Source organism: Melospiza georgiana, chromosome 10 (genome assembly GCF_028018845.1).
Source record: "Melospiza georgiana isolate bMelGeo1 chromosome 10, bMelGeo1.pri, whole genome shotgun sequence".
Lineage (NCBI taxonomy): Eukaryota > Metazoa > Chordata > Aves > Passeriformes > Passerellidae > Melospiza > Melospiza georgiana.
This window is the reverse complement of record NC_080439.1, coordinates 15,852,410-15,872,450: the sequence shown is the minus strand read 5'-3', so window position 1 is coordinate 15,872,450 and position 20,041 is coordinate 15,852,410. Positions and strand designations below refer to the sequence as shown.

Genomic DNA, 20,041 nt, shown 5'->3' with positions numbered 1-20,041 from the left:
TCTTTTTGCTTTCTGAATTTGTACTTTTACTGAAACAAAACCAAAACAAGACTATGAAGACGTGATATTTTAAATACTAAGTAAAGAGGTTAGTAGCAAATACTAAAAGGACAAAAATTTATTTAGAGTTCCACAACATACACATCAACTCAATCGAACTGAGCTTGAACACAGCAATCTTTGCCAAAACCCAAGTGTGTAAATGCTCCTTGTGCTCCTGGAGACTGCTTCAAATGGTTTTTCCAACCTCTCTCATTTTCAACCAATAGCACTAAAAAAATGCATTCAATAGAGAGTTTTTGAACACTGAAGCTGTGCCAGTAACAGAGCCAGAAAGAAATTCAAATAATAACCAGAAACTTCCACTTGAAAAAAATTAAAAACAAAATAAACTTCCAAGCATCTGAGTTTTACCAGCTGATCTAGGACTGATCCCATGTGCTCATTTTCAAACTTAGAGAAATGAAAATCTCTTCTGTGGCAGACAGTGCAAAATAATTCATAAAAGACCCGTATAGCACTGTATTTTTGAGGCATTTATACTTTAATTTAAAAGGGTTTAGTTCATAATTGTCTATTTATTAAAGTTTGTAATACATAAGAATAAAAATCTATGAAATAATCAAGAGTTTTAGGTTTGGTTATGAATGCACTTTGTTGCAAAAGTATTTTCAAAACATTTGCTGAACAGGCATCTTGAACTTTACTTAGGAAAAAATAATGATTAACATAAGCCCTATGCACATCAACATCTTTAACAAGCTCCTTCTCTGCCCATGTGCCATCATTAAGATGAATGGAAACCCACCAGATCAGCACCATCCCTCTGCCATCCCTAATGACCACTGTCAATTCCTACACTTTTGTAGAATTCATTTTGTTTTAGGAACAAAATTTGCTCATGGAGGTATAACTGTGAAGTACTCCTACCAACATTAAATGAACTCACTGGTGCCTTTTAAACCTTAACAGTAGCTTCCAGCACCTCCAAACTTGTGACTTTAGTAATTGCCAGATTCTGCAAATTACCTGGAACAATACAAGCACAATCGACATTACATACTTTTCTATGCAAGGCACTTAAACATCAACACAGGCTAATATTCAGCAACCAAATCAACACAGTAAACATTTAATGTAATTCACTAAGATGGAGAAGACTGGGCAAAGGAGATGAGGGCAAGTTGTTCTTATGTTTTTACTTCAGAATATATGCAAGCTTTCATTGCAAATAAACCAAATTAAAAAAAAAAAAAGATCAAAAAAACAAGATAAAATTAAAATGGGTAACTTGCAAATTTAAATACTGGTCTGATGCACGTGGCTTTCTTTTTAAAGCAAGTGCTGCCTTTTTAGTTATTAATGGTTCTTTGGAAAAATCCAGATCACTGCTTATCAAGGCTAAAAGGTGAGCTACTCCAGATCCACTTGTCCCTTTCTACATAAGAAAGCAGCAAAGCCTCTTGTCTGCTACTGCTGGGTATCAGAAGCTTTGGGAGGAGACTGCTCTGTCAGCAAAGGCCAAGATTTCCAATGCAGCACTTGGGCAGGCACAGATCCCTCTCAGGCTGCAGCCTCCCCACACAGCAGCACCCTCACTCTGCCAGCATCACCACTGCTGCAGTTGTTCCCAATCTGGAATGATTTAAGCATTCTTAAACTTCAAGTCCTTTCTTAAGTGAATATTCTGACTTGACAGGGTCAGAGTGGTTTTATATGTGCAGTAATACCAGCAGAGCAAAGGGACTGGTAAGCCTCCTCAAAAGGAGAGGTGAAGAGCAGCTGTGCAATGGCCCCTTCATCTATACTGCAGTCAGAAGAGGACACTGCACTAACCACAGCCTAATCCCAGACATCATAAATATCTCAAGGGGAAGAAATTCCTTCTTTGAGGGCTGACAGCCTTCCTACAGGCAGAGCTGCTGCTGTGCCTGCCTGCTTTTTCCTGATAACAAGAATTCTTTTGAATGTGCACTAGCCCATGGAGCTGCTTCATGGAAGCACGAGGGACCAACGGGGACCTGACATGGCTTCAAATTTAATTATCACTTCAACAACATTTTACTTGAAAATCCATGATCTCAGTATTTTTCCAGTCCCCAAAAGAATTAAGACTCTGCACATGCTATGCACAGAAGAATTTTCATCTGCACAGAATCAGTGTAAAGCAAAGGAGAGTCACAGAAGAATTTTTCCTTGTCGTGCCTCTTGCACTGATTTCCAGACAATCATCTGAGTTGTGCTTTTTAAATTTTAGGCTGAAGTTGTGCTATGGCTTCCAAGTGATTTTACATTCTGTGAACCCTTCCCCTTCTGTGGAATGGGGGCTGTATCCTGAAAAGTCTCCAGAAAACTGAAACAAGGGCTTCAGTGAGAGAATGCAAGGAAGCATGCTCCTACTCCACCTAATTACACTTCATTTCATTCTTAAGCTACAGTGGTCCACAGCCATTCTCAGTGACAAGCCATGGCAACATCACTGAAACCTGGTGGGACAATTTCAGATATTTGACAGAGCTTACCAAGAAAATAAAAAAGACCCAAAACCCACTACAGCAGATAAAACAGTATCTAGTTTATTACATATAGAAAGAGATTTCCAGAATTTACAAACACCCACATTTTCATTCCAGGGAAAGAGTCAATTTAAAAAGTTCACCCTTTTTTTGTTTCCATTTTGCTTTCTGGTTTCCTGTTGGTTGGGGTTTTTTTGTTTGTTTGTTTTTCTTCTTTACAATATATACAATGGAAGACTTTGATTTCTTTTTTCTGATTTGTTGTCAGTTACTGTGCAATTGATGAATTAAAGTTGACACTTGTAAATACCCATGTACAGTAATGTTTGTCTTCATTGCAGTTAATACAGACTATTATTTTACAAGGAGTACAAAATTATTTTTCTTTTGGAAAGAATTCAGCTCAACATCAGGGTTATCTTACAACTGATAGTATCAGTAAACATGACTGTACAATCAAGGCCCAGGGACCAATGACTGGTATTATATTATTTTCTGAATTACAATCTTAAAACAAGAATAGTACCCTACTCTATTCTTAGAAGCCTTGTTTTAAGCAGGTTCCCCACTCTGTTTACAACAGAATATAGTATACCTCAGTTCCACATCAAAAAAGATGTGCTGTAGGAAAAGTTACATTTTAATTAAAAAAGTACATGTATAAATCAAAACCTATGTTAAATATTTAATACTCTTCAACCAACATTATGTCTTGTATGTAATAATTTACAATGATGATTTGTCATACAGATTTTCAGCAGCAAATGAAGTTGTGTAAATGTGCTAGTAAAATACCCATTCTCACCATGATGTAGTGGTGGGCACATCAGTTCATGTGGCCAGCTAAGTCCTTATGGTAGAGGATGAAGTAAGAGAGACTTGTTGTCCAGGTGTCACAGTGCTTCTGCTTGGCACAACACAGGATGTGCAGCTCAGTCAACAACTCCTGAGGTTTGTGTAAAGTAAACAAACTGAACTGGATGCATCGTACCCATTTACAGAGGAAGAGAAGGAGGAGGTGAGGTCCTAGTTGTGATAGCATGAAACATTTATAGTCCTGATACCCATGAGTTTAAAAGAAGGATTTGTTGAGGTTGTGTAGGTCATCATTCTGAAATTGAAAGAGAAAGAAAATTAACACCACAAGCACTTTAAAACTTTTCTGCAATTATTTCCCCACCCCTCCTTTGTTTTTCTTCTCTTTAAAAGAGTTATCATTCAAACTCAAAGTGTTAGCACCTTGAAAAATTATGGCATACACAGTTGAACTGTACTCAAGCATGTGAATCCCCAAAGCATTTAAAACAGATGTTGGCAATAAAATTCAAAGCAGTCAGAAACACATTTAAAACTTGCAAGAGATTCACCTAAGCAGAAACAATTTAAATGTCCATACTGATTAACTCTGACAAGCTCCTGTAACAAGAGAAAGGAAAGCTCCAAACACCAGTCTGCTGTTGGCATTTTTACCAGCTACAAGAAAGATTCACTGCATGTCAGGCCCTACAAGAGGCCTTCCTGGCCACCTGCAAACACCAGGCTAGCCTGGGAAGGGTGACCAAGAAATGGAGCATTCAGGGTGCAGCATTACCACTCCCTATTTGACATACAAGTCCAAAAAAACATTGTACATAGAAAATCCTGCAAAAGCCCATAAATTTATCAACATTCTGCTTCCCTCTGAGAGAGTGCTGGTGAATAACAAGGTCCTGCCCCGACAATGCACAGCACAGGTTTAGAGGGGAATGAATACCAGAAGCTGCCTCTGACCCTGTCCCCCCGTTCTCCTCATCTGCTGCAGCCCCCCTGACCCAGTGCACAGCGCACCAGTCTGGGTCAGCAAGTCCTCTGGACTCTGTTCTCCCAGGCAGGCTGTCAGCCCCAGCCCTGCTGAGGAGCAAGGCAGTGCCCAGCAGGATGCATTCGGGGCTGATGGCCTCGTGTCCTGCTGGCAGCTGCTCCAGCCCCCGTGGGGAGCACGGTCCCTGCTGGGGGACACAGAGCTGAGGTCACACGCTGGGGCACCAGGGCTGCCTCCCACCGCTCCTGAGGCCCTGGGGCACTGGCTGGCCACACACAGAGCCCTGGTGCCCCCACTGCCCAGCACCCCTGGGCCTCCCACACCACAGCCCCAGTTCCTCCCTGCACACCACTGACACGCAGCCAGACCCACTGGGGACCGAACCACGCAGCACTGAAATGAATACAACTTGTCTTTTAACTGGAGTTAGAGGACTACCAGCATTTACATTTCAATAGTTTTGCTAAAACCTGCTGAAGCAAGACTCATATTTTACATAAAAGTGTGTCTATTTCTTTGTTCAATATTAACTGAGCTCCTGAAAAGACAAGTAAACAGTGCGCTTTCCTCAGTACAAATAAAGGCTTCCCATAGACACGTTGAACTGAAAAAACTGAAAAGACCTCCTGTCCTATATTCTTTAATTGCACAAGAAACAAAATTTACTTTGTGTGGTCCTTCAAGTGAAAGGAAAGCCTATCCCTGCAAATGATGTGTGGTATGCTGTGAAAACTCCCTGGAGAATTATCTCACAGATCTCTTATTTACTTTCAACTTTCCTCTGCACTCACATTGCGATCTACTGGAATGTTCCTACCCAAATATCTATACACAGCTTCACATAGCTGTCAGCTTTCAACTACATTTGACCTAAAATTAGCCAGTAATGCCATACTTTATTAATAAAGACAAGCAACAAAAGAGAAATGGCTTGTTGAAATGGAGGGGCAAAGTGTGCGTGATGTGCGTGCTGCATATCCAAGGTGGGTGTTCCACATTCAGCTCCCATCCAGCAGGGCCAGAGGAACTGCTGGGTGCCCCCAGCAAGGACCAAACCAACAGGGCAAGTGGAAGGACAGCAAGAAACAGCTTTTCTACATGGCCAGACTTGATTCTGCTGAGAGATTTTAAGAACATAAATAATACATGACTTGCAGCATCAGGGCCAAGTTCTACGCCTCTTCAGCAGTATTCATCTAAACGAGGTCATCTAAACTCAAATACATCATGTATTGAACAAAACAGCCTGTCCCATCCAACTCCTCACCAATTCCATCAATACAGCCAAGAAGTCATCTCAACCACTACTGGAGGGCAATAATTCCTGGATTTCAAAGTCAGAAGAAGAAAGAGGGTAACAAGTCTATGGGAAAAACAAAACAATTCCTGGAAGAATTAACTAAGCAAAGAAAACTGAAGAAACCCACAGTTACAAACACTTGTACATTATAGTCCTGCACATGTGTAAAAAATGTGAAAAATCACAGAAGCCTGAAATATCCTGGAGACAGGATGAAGAGCCAGAATCATGTAGGATATGACCTGGTATGGGCTGAATTTCATACAAACGTCAGCTGCAGGCATGACAGGACAAAGGGGCATGGAGCATTTTCAAGCTTGTACTTACACCTCCAGATCTTCAGCAGCACAACATGAAAATCTGTCACCCTCTCCTAAAGATGCACTGGTAGTTTTTGTTTTCTTCTAATTTTGAGAAAGGAAAAAAACCAAAAAACAACAAAGATCTTTGCTAAGGACCATCTGAAACTATTGATTGCAATTAGTGGCTTTCATACCCAACTCCTCTGACCAATCTCTTTCAACAAACCACGAATTGAGTAACTGAGAATGACAACCCACACTACTGCTACAGTCCAGTGGTGCTTGTTCTGTCTGAATGCACACAGATGTGTAGGAAACAGACTATCTGAGAGCAAAGCTGCTCCTCTGAGGTCACTGGAAATACACTCATCCTATAAACCTTGGATCCATTACTTGTGCCTTATGCACAGCCAAAAGCACTATCCTCACTTTTAGCATACAAATGTTCTTTGCTGGACTTCAAAAGAGTATTTCCTGAATTTTTGACAAAGCAATCTGAATCTCCTCTCTCCTTAGTGAGCTATTGCAGTGTGCTTTAAGGTGAAAGAACCTTATTTGGAAATGAAGTAATGGGCTGGATACCTCCAGCCATCAGCATTTCCTTAACAACACACAAAACAGTGCAGAAGACAAGTGTTCTAATAGAGAGTGTGAAGACAGCAGCAAGCTGAGGTAAGGATCATTAAAACTACTGACATCACTGCTGGCAACCAGAGAAAAGGGAAAACCTGTGTTTAATCTATTTCCTATTCACCACAAGTTTCAGCTGGAGTCCCCAATAATGCAGTTTGTGGTTGACTTTATGGAAAAAGTTAGTGATGCAAGAAAAATGTACTGAAACAAACAAGCATCTTTAAAAGTTCCTACAAGGTACCTCTGACAAGTAGTCTCTGCTCAACATCTGTTACAACACACATGCAGATAACACTGAGGCACGTTCCAGCTGGCAAAGCTTCCTTCTCAAATCTCTTAGTCCAGGATGGATACAGCACAGCTAGCTGCAGTTCCTATTACAGCTGAAATCCCATTCTTAAATCCAGTAACTAAAAATAAGGTGATATTTCATTTTATTTCCATTATTGGGAAGCTGGAGAAGAAGAGTACCTAAATTTTGAACTAAGAGCAGAGTGTCTAGACAGCTTAATATATCTTTTCTGAAGTTAAACAGAATTTTCATACATAACATAGAGGTGTTGCTAAACTACACTTAAAATGTAATCCTTACTCCTTCCTTACACTCCATTCTCTTTGAAAGTAACCAAGGAGGAAAAAAATAAAACAAAGCAAATATAAGTGAAAACTCAAGCAATGTTCCAGCAAAAGGCTTTCCAGTAGCCAACTTAAACTTCCATTAGCGATTAAGAGCCAATAATGTGTTTTGTCCCTAAAACACCAATAGAATTGCCTTTCCAAAGAGTCATTTAATTTCAAAACAATCCAATACCATGAAGTTGCTGTTGAAGTTCCACCATCATGTCAGCAAATAAATGCAACTACTTTGTCACTGATTAACACAGCAGGGCAAAACACAGCTCCCAAACATCAGACTTGCTCAGCAACTGTGACCCCTTCCCAGGGTCAGCTGGCATCTGTTCGGGAAACAACTCCACAGGTGACACAGCCAGGGCAACGAAAAGATAGTTCTTGACTGAAGAAAATATCGATTATTTTCTCAGTCTACCAAATGAGGATATTTTGCAGCTCTGCCATTAACCTTGTTAATCCAAACACATTTTCCAGAACTGTACCTATCACATCAACACCTCATTTGAAACCATGAGCAAGGACTAGTTGAAGACTCCCTGTCACAGTTACGAGTCATAAACAAAAGGTTTTAGAAGTGCATTTGTTGTTTACTTTAGGATCATACAGATCACCTCATTCTGTGTGTGGCGGCTTCCCACATAATGAACAAATCTAGCTCATAAAAAATAAAAAGCTCATGAAGAAAAGCTCGGAACAAAAGAAGAGCCATTGAGAACATCCCCGGGAGGACTCACGCAGGGTTCCACCAGCCGAGCTCTCCGCGCAGCCCGCCGCACCATTGCCTGGACAGCTATAACGGGGTGTCCTCAGAGATCCCATACACAGTAAACACCTTAAGAAGTCTTGAGGAACTCTTACACAGCTCGTCTTGGTGACACCTGCATGAGCCATCACTAATTCCAAGCACACGCTGCGCACCTGCCCCGCACAAACCCAACGCAGCCCCGTGCCGCGCTCCCCGCACGGTGAGCACAAGCAGCGCCTGTTTACATTTTCCCCGGCATTACCAACGTGCACACAGGCACGGGACGCATCTCCTTCGGATAAATTAAAAACATCGACCAAAATTTCAGCTAGTTCAAGTAACTCCTTTTCAAAGAGATGCAAATAAGCTGCAGCGCTTCCCCACTCCCGGACGCCGCAAGAGCCAAGGAATGCGGGCAGGAACAATGGCTGCTCCAGCGCGTTAATTGCAGCCCGGGTCGAACAAAAGCAATTCCAAACAGAACCAAACAAAGTCATTACAACATTGCTATTTAACTTGTCAGGCTGTAATCTGCATTTAATAGATAAGATTTTCTTCCTTGTACCCCAAAATGCCGATTTCAGCTTTCCCGTGCACGTCTTAAATGGGGAATTACTGAAGACTGGGTTTCAACCAAGTCCTTTCCTATAAAGCAGAATAAGTGAATTTGGTGCTTCCACCCGGTTTTGTCTTTTATAGAGGTCATTCACTGCTGGAGGAAGGAACCTAAAGACCACTTACAGATGATACTAGCTTTCTGCTATTAGTTCAGACAAAGTTCATGTACAGCCCTGGAAAAAAAACCAAAGCCATCCTCACTACAGCAGAAAATATTCTTCTATTCCCCAGAAATAGAAGGTGGGAAAAAACAACAACAATGAGACTTTAAAAATAAGATGATGAGCCAGAACCAGGTTTTTACATTTCTGAACCCATTTCCTGGGATGTAAGTACAGTGGGAAAGCACAAGCTAAACCACACACATTCTTTGGATGAGCTTCTGCCCGGCAAAGAATTCGTATGTTTGATTTCAGCTTTACAGCATGTCAACCTGATTTAAACTCATTCATGAGAAAACTCAACCCATCACTGAGGTCAGCAAGAAAGGCTGCGGCCACAGACACAAAGCCAAGGCTGCCTGCCCCGAGCACCTGCCACGGGAGAGAGGGAAGCTGCTGCAGGTCACATTTGCCTGGTTCCACCAAAAAGAGGACACCAGCCAGCTCTCTGCACTGGCATAACACATACTGGAAAAAGGAAATCACAAAGTTTCTATATAGAAAAAATACTGAAGGGATATCCTGCTCTATTACACAAAATCAGTAGCAGTTAGGGGTTTGAACAAGACTGATGACCCAAATACTGAATTTCTGATTAAATATTTCATCTTTTCAATTTTGAGAAAAGAAGTTTCCAAATTTTTGTGGTTTTGGGAGACTAAAAGAAACAAAATACAATTAAGTTTAGAAAGAAAGAGCTTAAACTCAATAGCGTGTTTTGTAAAGAAATTCTACAACTTTTCTTGTGTTGGCACAGCTAAGCAAGCCATAAAACAAAACAAGTGTCCAGCAGTTGCAAGTAACAAAAATCCAAGATGCAGCCTGTAGGTTTGTGGTTGGTTGATTTCTATGAAATGAAAAACATGGGCAGAGTCTTTCTCATTAAAAGGTGTAGAGCTATAAATGGGATTCTCATGTTTGTGTCTTCAAACTTTTAAGGACTGAAGGTGTGGATCTTTCCCTTCCTTTACTAATAGTCTGAGTAATCAGCTAAACGTTGAGTCTGGCTTACAACAGAGAGAAAATCCCTTTGTTTCGGGACTGAAAATAATGATGTTACTACGAAGCCAGGGATCAATACTCCAAGTTCATTCCAAATCTTCTCATAAAACTCCTCTAATACACTTGGCAGCGCTGTTTGTGTTTGATATCCTTCAGCTAAAGACACTGCTGGCCAAGGTCTCCTCTCCTCCCCAGACTACAATAATGAAAGCAGTATCAAACCCTAAATGAGCACCACCTCATTAATAGCTTTAGTCCTCACAGGACAACACTGCTTGTGTCTTTAAGATTCAAACAGACTTGCAAATTCTACAATTGGGATCATTCCTTATTTTGGAATTCATACTGAGTCTAACCCTGAAGAATTTGTAGCATTCACACCTCTCATGATGACCCAATAATCCACATCCAGTTCGAGAAAGCTCTGGTGAAGTACACTTTGTTTGGCTGTATCCTTCAAGAGAAAACACTGCTCAGTTTCTACCTTTATCAAACATATAACCAAATAGCGACAATATTAATAAGGGGAACCCAGAAACAACATCATTATGCAATTTGTTCTTCAAAGGAGCTTTTTTAGGAACTTTCTTAGGAGTTCAAAATAAATTACTTTAATGGTAGTTTCGAATTCAGCAAACTCACCAATGCTGGGAATCATTACAACTGCTCTGACTATAGGGAAGCAGATGACCTGGGTGCCTTTAGATGCACTCACACCCCCTCAGCTTGTCAGCAATTTAAATATACACAATTAATTTTGATCCAAATTGAGTGCACTGAAGTGGTGCTCATATTATATCAAGTAAATTACATCAGCAGTAGAGCTTAGCAACACATAACACACAGTGTAGCTACCACATAATCAGAATATATTTCAGCTGTTGAATATCCTTATCTTTCTGTGAATATGTATTTCACATGCCATTCTGGCACTCAGGGCTGGTTCCCCATTCCAGAAGCCAAACCTTACCACCTTCTCTTGTGCTTTTCTGACCCAACTTTAAAATGCTCATTTTCTGATAGATTTACTTTTCTCTGACAACATGTAAAAAACCCTAAATAAATAGCCTAAAGTGCCTTGAAACTGTTTCCATGATACATGCTAAATTGTGAGAGTTACAATTTAAAGCAAGGAAGGAGTCACACCACTCAACTTTTCTGGAGCCATTTTCCTCCCAATGGACAAATAAAGGGAAAACAGAGAACAAACAGAAGAAAAATGGCATTTAGGAAGGGATACAGAAGCCCCACAGGGGGATAACCTGGCCAGCTGACCTTCAGTTTGAAATTTTGCCAGTGCAAATTAAGCAGCTAGTCTGCAGCACGTCTGGGCAGCAGCGTGGGAAGGAAGTTCTGCAGTGATTTTGGATGAAACACTTCCTCAATTCAAAACAACAGCGCATTAAGTATCAAAAAAGGTTAATAAGGACGTACTGGAAAACACAGTGTGAGAAGCATGCCAAGAATACAAAGCAGGGAAGGGACAAGAACAAATGAAATATTATAAAGTTGACAAAATTGTACCAAGAAGTTTGGAAAGCCAAGGTAGAATGAAAGAATCCATTATTTTGAAACTGTCTGCTACTCTGTAGTATAAAAACTACCATACAGCAGAAAGAGCTGGAAACAAATTAGAGGCTATGCTTTAATAAAGGGAAAGGAGAAGGCCTTTGGTATAAAGCAAAGAGCAACAGCCAAGCTTGTTACATCTTGAAGCTGGACTAGAAAACAACAGTTTAACCACAGATTTAGTTTTTCACTGAGGTACCATTGAGGTATCAGTCTGACATGAAATTAACTACAATTACTGCTTTGACACATTGTTTTCTGCTTTGTAGACCAAGATAAGAAATCCTAGAAAACTACTGACATACAACATCATTTGTTTCTGTATGAATGCATTTTCATGTTTCATCCACATACATTCACAATTTATTTCTAGTAGTTTGCACTCATTTGACCTGACCTTTTTACCTTCCTTGTCTGCAATAAACTGCAAAACTTCTCTAAGACTCACATGGCATCTTCCTCTTCCCAGCACTTCAAACCTGGTGCTCAGACTCCTTTGACACTTAGGCTGATAACTGAAATTCAGAGCATCAGCCATACTCAAAAGCTGCCAACAGTGAAGTGCTGTGGTTGGGGCATACAACCTACAGCCAGTTGGACAAGCACAAACCCACATGCAGAAAGACCTGAAATCTAATTCTGCCCTTGGTTTGATTTGCTCTGTAGTTTCACTCAAGTTACTCTGTCTTAGTCTCAAGGAAAAGATAAAATCCCATCTATTTTCTACATGAAATTTTATAGTGAGGAGGAGGAAGTTGCGAAGTCTCAAACATGCACAGTCACTGTAATATCTAGGGCACAGTTTTTCTGCCCTAATCCTCCTGTGTCTCAGCGCCTTGCCTGTGAGCTGAGAACTGCTACCTGCCAGCAGAGTTCAGGCTGTGCCAGGGGCACACAGCAGGGTGGTAATGTCTTGACAGTGCCCACATGAAGACAGACGCAGGGCAGCATCTGGACAAGGTGCTATAAATAAACCATTGGGCAGCCACACACTGCTGAGAATAAAAAGAACTGAGAAAATGCCTCGTTCCTGGATCACTCCTACAAACTGAAGAATATATTTTTTGTGGGAAATGTATGTTTTGTGCTCCATGATCTGAAACTACAACAACCCATATGCACAAGGGTGGGAGGCAAAATTATCAATGCTTACAAAAATAAATAGCATTTGAGTGTGACTACATACAGCCAAGCATTATTCCACATTACAACAGATTTATAAAATTAAGAAAACTCTACATGCAATAGAATTTTTAGCTGGAGAAAAAAACCAAACAAGACAAAAAAATTCCAACATCAGAAAATAATGCTTCATTGGTAAAACAAGAGCTGTACCCTTCTCCTCCTACTGAATTAGCAATCAAAGTACCCCGGACTGCTATGGGATTAACCTCAGTAACAACACTGAGCACTTTAATAAGCTCTGAGATAGTCCATGCTAAACTCTTCATTGCAGTATTTAAACACTGAAAAACTTGTTTGTATATAGATTAGGTTTTCAAAACAACTGTCATCTAATTTATTTCCAGAAACCATAGTAACAATAAAATAGTAAATATAGGGCACAAAGGAAACACAATCTCATTCAAAACAATGAAGCTATCTCAAGGTTGAAGAGCAGAGGAGGCAGCACCTGGCAGGCACTTAGGCAGGGGGAGCCCTATTTGGATACAGCTGTGAATTAAATCCAAATGATAAAGACCAATTAGACAAATCAAGTATTTTACTGCTGTTTCTTTTGAGTTTCATTCAGCAAAATCTTAAAAGCCTGAATGACTGCCAATATTATATTCTAAAGTTACTAACAGCCTAAATGGACTAACCTTCACTTGTTCAGTTGCCATGATTTCAAATGGGAAACTAATCAACAGTCACATTAGCTATTTAATTGCAACACCAATCTAGCATTGTGAAACTCTATAATTACACAAGCAAAAGTCAAACTAGGTGAAAGTTCTTCTCATCTCAGAATTTTCAGTCAGATATTTTAAACTTCAAAAAAACCCCATGCCACATGGAATCCTTTCCATATAATCAAAGTTGTTCACAAGAGTATCACTAAAATCTCACTAGATGATAATAGACACTGTTTTATTGTCACACATAAATCTTCCATGAGTTGTCAAATCCAGCATTAAGGATAACCCTTTAGAAGCTATTAGTATAAGTCAATTGAAAATTAAAAGCATATAGCAGCACAGATTAAAGGCTTAGCATGCACACTAAAGGATCTGCACACAATATCACATATAATTAAGATGTCTTGGTTAATCAGTGACTGAAAACATCCTCTAGAATTAACCTTGACAAAATATATGAAATTCCAGCCTTATCATGCTGTATCACTGCACTTTATAATCTCCTAAAATGGAAAGCTCTCTGTTCTCCTAACCTACCACACAAACTTGTACCATTGGCCACCCAGTCCTCTCAACCAAGAGAAGAATCTGTACCTAACTTGGCCTGCTGATAGTCTCAGTGATTACAAAAGTACCTGATGATACATTTGAAATTCTCCCCAAAATGAAGAGGAGAGCAGGGTGGTCAGCACCCAGCTCAAGCCCTGCATCCATTCCCTCATCAGCGCAGCACAGTCAGATACTCCAGAGAAGCTGCAGAGGGGAAGGGGCCAGTTAATAAATGAGAAAATCTATAGAAACACAGCTTCATTAGCTCCACTGCTCACACATCAGCTGTTTGTATAAGCAGTTTTGCTTGGAGCAGTGTTTTGTCAGTATTATTACTGTTATGTTATGCAAAGAATGTATTAAATTCTTAAATATTACATGAGATTTAATGGATTGTGTATCGCATGTGGGAGGTCAAACAAGGAGGGTAATGTTCCATTCAGCCTTATAGATGTAACTTAAAAAACAGAAGCTTGCATTATACTTCAAGGAGCAAGTACAGATCAAAGATATGCTTGAGATGGATGAAGGCAGCCTGAAACATAGAGGGAAATGATAAAATAAAAATTTAAATATAATTTAAAAAATAATCAGTGGTTGTGACAAGCAGCAGTGCAGTTTTCAAGAAGTTTTACAGCTCAGTCCCTTTTAATATAATTTCTGTTTTCAAAAGCTATCTATAAATTCTTCCTCAGCTCCCCCCTTATCCAACAGAATATTACATTGGTTTCTTAAGTTTTGTATTCATTTGGAAACTCCCTGTACCTCCAGTACTCTGAATGGCCAAGTTACAGTAAAGAGGACATATGAAGAATGACAGAGTATCACAATTTCTACTTTCAATCTGTATCTACATGCCAGAGCCAAAAATATTCTAATTTAAGCTCCAGTTCTCTTAAATGAAAATTTTAATTAAGATAAAGCTAGTATTTTTGTTATAAAACTTCAATTTTCATCGTCTTTTGCAGTAAAAAAAGTACACAGCACAGCAACTAAAGAGATCTCAGTCAATGTTATTTTGTACATCTGTTTTCCAGCAACAGCAGATTTCTCATATTATTAAAGCTTTTCTGAAGATATGTTTCATCATTTCAAATCACTTAAGGAACAAAAGAAAACTCTGCAAATATGTTATCATACAAAAATATATATTTTGCAGTTTAGAATTTATCAAGGTATATTGCCTATCACATTGTTCTGTAACATGCATTTTCTACTTCTCACATGTACAAAAGGTTAGAGTGTAACAACACTACCTATGTGTGTAAATACAAAAAGGACCTAAAGTAGGCTATAGTAGCATGAAAAAAGTAGTTCAGTTGCATTACTGGACAAAAAAGCTCTCCAAAACCACAACAGTTCCCTGCCTCAAAAACAAACACCCTCCCCCCAAATCTCCATATTGTCACACAAAATGTATGATTCTCAGTTCAAACTCTGAGGACTATCGGAAATAAAGTTATTATAGAAGGAGAAGGGGAAAACTAGCTACAGTTATTTTCTACAGATAAATACATCCTATATTGGTAATCACTGTTTTTCTATTATATGTTCTTCAGTCTCAATAATGAAGTATTCATCTCTCTCCACTTACTAACTATGCATAAGGTTTAATGCAATGTTTAATTTGAATTAAGAATCATGACAACTAGAAGTCAGGAGTTTCTGCAGCATCTGTTGGCATTTTGTTCTACAGAGACAATATGATGAAATACCAACACAGGAACTTTTTCTTTCAGCCAAAGTCCTGGTATTTCAGCAAGAAAAAACTGCCTCTCAAACTTTCATTTTTGTCTGTGATTCTCTCCCAGCTTGCAGTCCTAGTTGCTAAGAGAAAAGTGCCATCAAGGTCTGTGGAAGCTCACACAGTGGGAGCCACAGCTTTTTCAAATAATACCTGAAGGTGTAGCAGGTTTTACTGTAAATGCAACTTGGCATTTCTCAGTTACTCAGAGTATTGACATAACACAGTGTGGCTTTCAGGCAAATACACCCCCTGAAATGGAGCAATTGCTTCCTTCCAAACTTCAAGGTCACTTCAAAATCTGCAAAACACCAGCACTGTCTGAAGCTGTGCTTGGAAGGATGAAAAGGGAATGGTGTTCTCATCTCACTGAAGATGGTTAAATTCTTTCAGCTAAAGCTTTCCAGTGAATTTCAACTGGAGGGAGACTAGTAACAAGCATGGGAAATTTCTGCCTTAAGCACTGAAAGTTGTCAAAAATAGGAGCAAATTAGATGTTCTGCTATTTTACCATGAAAAATATAGACAATACAGACATTCACATGACTTTTTAAGTGAAAAATCTTCTTGTAATATACATTTTCAAAAGAATAAGAAACATAGCTAAAACACCCTGAACTTCCTTATAGGGCAAATGAAACAATTATTTTAAATTTAACTCATCTTAGACCATCAGATTCTTGCATAATTGTAATCACAGATTTTTAATAAAAAGACCCATGAACCTCTCATCTTTTTTTACTTTTTCATTTGTGAGGTTTCTTCTTCTGGGCTTAGGCATGTATCTACTCATGCTTCCATACTCTTTATTTTCTCTTCTGTGCTCAGATGACTCCTTTACTGCTGCTTGAAGTGTACTGTAAGCTTAGGCATTCAAGGGAGGACTAAATAACCAATTTTTTTTATATTGTTCTTTCAGTCAGAACAATCCTACATCAACAAACAGTAATAACACATTCAGATGTGTAAGATTTCAAAGCTGTGGATTTTAAATGCTGAACTGGCCACTACAGTTATGTGATGTATTTGAGATGCAGAAAATAATAACCCAATTCATTCAACAAAGCCACGCTTCATTGAAAATTAATGGAAATGTAAGAAAGGAAAACAGGGCTTTGGAAATATCCCACAGCTGCAATTTGGATGTAGTGATTAAACTAGGGAAGTACACAGACATCTACTGACATTTTGCTTTAAAACACTTAAAGAAGACTTTCTCTTCCACTTAAGGGTTTACAAATCAGATTCAGTTACAGGAAAACAATGCTATAATCTTCATTTACAACAACTCCTAAATTTAGTAAGCAGAAGTCATTAGTAGTACCAAACAGATTTGAGCATAAGGAGAGGCAGTATTTGAGCTATGGGAAAGGCAGTGCAGAAAGCAGAGGCTTTTCATTCCCACCCTTGGATACCAGCTGCTTCTCTGGACTTCCAGGACTGTCTCAGTGCAAGCATTACCATAAGCCATGACTGCTTTTCTTTCTTTTATTTAGGAAACCAATATGCAACTATAAACTATGTTTATAAAATTATAAACTATATTCTGTAATATGTAAACAAGTGCCCATTACTTAGAAGCCACAGATGAGCATAATATTAGATTGTAATAGAAAACAGATGCATTTTCCTTTTTGAGTTGTTTACATTGCCAAAGCATCCAGTCTTTAAGATATTCTCCATACAAATCAAAACATGTTGTGCCTTAATGAAGGACAAAACAACAGTAGCTTTAAAACACTGCATTCCCCGTAATATTTTGCAAGCTGAAGCCCAAGTAGACAGGGTACTCCAAAGGGTACAGCAGCTCCTGCTGCCAGGTAGCTGGGACAAAAAAGGGACATTTCACTTTACTGCAGACCACCCCTTCCACCAGCCTTGATATTGCAATCATTCAGGTGTATTTTCATGTGACCTATTCCACTTTTTGCTTCCATTTGCCACAAATTGGTTTTATCTCCCCTCCCTCCACACACACAGGTACACAGACTGCTACACACAAATATATGCATACATGCACACAGCACATTCAGGCACCCTTAGTTTGTTGATATAGGCAAGCATAAAGCAAGATTTATTTCAGCATTTCCCTCAAATGTCTACAGTATCTGCTATGGTCCAGCTCCAGGTAAAAAATATGTGCAGATTTATCAATTGTTAGAAAACTATGAGCTCAAAATATGACCCAGAAGCTTGCAAAGGTCACATCACTCTTTGTCCTGAAGCTGCCCGCAGGTTCAGCTTTTGAGAGGTAACACAGGGACACTGGAGTCACTCAACACTTAAGGGACAGCCTTTGGGTGAGCAACAGCATTTCAGTGCTTTGAGCTGCAAGTATTTAAGCACCTTTTGTCCTCACCTGCAACAAAGCAGTTCAAATACCTCTGTAACCTGCATTACAGCCATAGCCAAAAGAAGTCAGGCTAGGAAAGGAGCTGAGAGGGGAAAACAGCTTACTGAGAGGCTCAGTGTCTTGTGAGAATATACCTTGACTTTTATTTTCAGTGATTTGAACACTTATCAGAAAAAAGCTTGCAAGAGGCTCTGATATTCACAATACAGAAATCAAACTATTAACAAGCAATATTTAGCTTTGCTATCATTTTAAACCACTCTCTGCACTTGGTGGTGGTTGCTCCAGTGAAGATCAAATAAAGTATTAGCACCCATATATGCCCATATAAAATAAAATACAAATTAATCTTAGGTGTCTACACACCTAAATATCCCCCAAAGCTTTAAGCCCCTCCATCTTACAGGCTGTAAAAGCAACAAGAAAGCAGCAGTCATTTATAAATCAGTATACCACTGGTTCTCCAAGAGGGAACTTTTTATTGCTTCGACTTAGAAAATAATTTATCTGTCCTTTAGATTAAGTTACAGCAGAGAGGCCTCCCCCAGCCCCTCTTCACCTGTGGATTTGGCCCCTTTTCAGCTCAGGAAACTAACTGTACTTCTTGCCCCACAACGTGCAGCTCCTTCTGCAGCTGATAGTTCATTTTGAAACCTATCAGCTGGGTGGCAGGAAGGCAAAAGCATAGGAATAGAATATTTAATTTTGAATTATATTATCATTTATGGAAAATACTATCATTTTGAAAATCCATTACTAAGCACTTTCTATTCACAGTGCAGAGCATCTCTAACAGACCCTGTGTTTCACAGTTTTTTTCTGTCATTTCATACATACCTTTCTTTTGGCAAAAGCAGATCCTCAGGTTCAAGCCTCTGGCTACAATACCAAGTTGAAGGGGGTGGGTGTGCCTGGCACAGATTCCAGCAGCTGGGAAACAGCCAAACAGACACTCCAACCCCTGCACAGCAGCTGCAGCACAGCCAATTCCCAAACCCTGCTGCACCTCCTGCATGGTTTGCTAGGCACTAACGAGTATTTCCACACTCCAAATGAACAAGGGAGTGCAGCTAAGCCAGCCAGCTCTTCCAAAGGAAGAATTACATCAAACCCATAGCACTGGGGTTTCTAATACAGTGTATCATGATGAAATGCACGCAGGTTCTTTTAAAAGTGAAGAGATGGTGTTCATTCTGTTTCACGTACAGCAAGATATTCCTAGTACTCACATGTAATAAGAACAAGCAAGAGAATCATACATGTCTCTAATATGATCATTATGCTGCAATTTTTCTGGTTACCACAAATATGCAAACATTTGCATGAAGTGCAATCTGAGCTCTGAGTTCCACTAAGAAGAAAAAATGTTCACATCACTAAGAAACAAAGCATCAAGTAAGATCCACACCAGGTAAGTACCTGATGCCCAAGTACCTTAACTCTCCTGAGGAGCCCTTCTTCCCAGAATCCTTCTGCATCCATTAATTGTTCCATAATATACCTGCATGTGCCAAAATCCTTGCATAAGTGTGCTTATAACCTGAATGCAACACTTCAGAGAGAATGCTATAATTACTTCAGATTTCAAAGCATATCTAGCAGCCTGCTGGCTCTTCTGCATGCCCCTGCACATCAATTGGGAACCATCATTCTAGATAGATTTATTTTTGTAATTTTGGAACAACTCCTACTAACCTTGAAAGAATGCAACTGAACTGCAAATTAATAAAAACCATTTGTTTGGGGGTGAAAAAAAGACAGAAAATTCTGACTTGCATTATATTTTGATTCCACACCATTCACAGAATGTTTTGAAGGAATTCAGCTTCACTTTTCTTTCTTTTTCACCCAAGGCATCTAGCAAGGCACTAACAACAACTATCAGTGTAAAACATCACAGCCATACGGACAGATTTTCATTTTACTCAAAAAGTCCAAGGTAAGCAACTATGTCATTGCACTGGTTTTTTTTTCTATAATTAGAAGGTACAATAATGGGGAATAGATGACCCCAAGGCAGGCTGTGGCCACAGCACAGGGATGATGGGTGTGCTCTCCAGCACAGCTGTGTGGGTCCCTCTCAGCAGAGCTCCCAGGACAGCCACCACCTCCAGGTTTCACTGCTGCCTGGCTGTGTGAAACTAAGAGACAAGCTGAGCACCATCGAGGGTGGGCTGGGGTGTCAAGACAAGTCTGTGGCCAAGTGAGAAGATGCAGAAGAAGCAGCTTCATATCATTCTCACAGACATAAGGAAA

At 39.6% G+C, this 20,041-nt stretch overlaps 1 protein-coding gene across 1 annotated transcript in view; it reads right to left on the bottom strand.

Moving 5' to 3' along the window:
• Positions 1-2,556: 2,556 nt before the first annotated feature.
• Positions 2,557-20,041, bottom strand: part of IRS1 (insulin receptor substrate 1) — a 48,510-nt gene continuing 31,025 nt past the window's right edge. The window contains exon 2 of the mRNA XM_058031436.1: positions 2,557-3,627. The gene's annotated coding sequence lies outside the window, so the exon portion shown is untranslated. The remainder of the gene's footprint in view (positions 3,628-20,041) is intronic.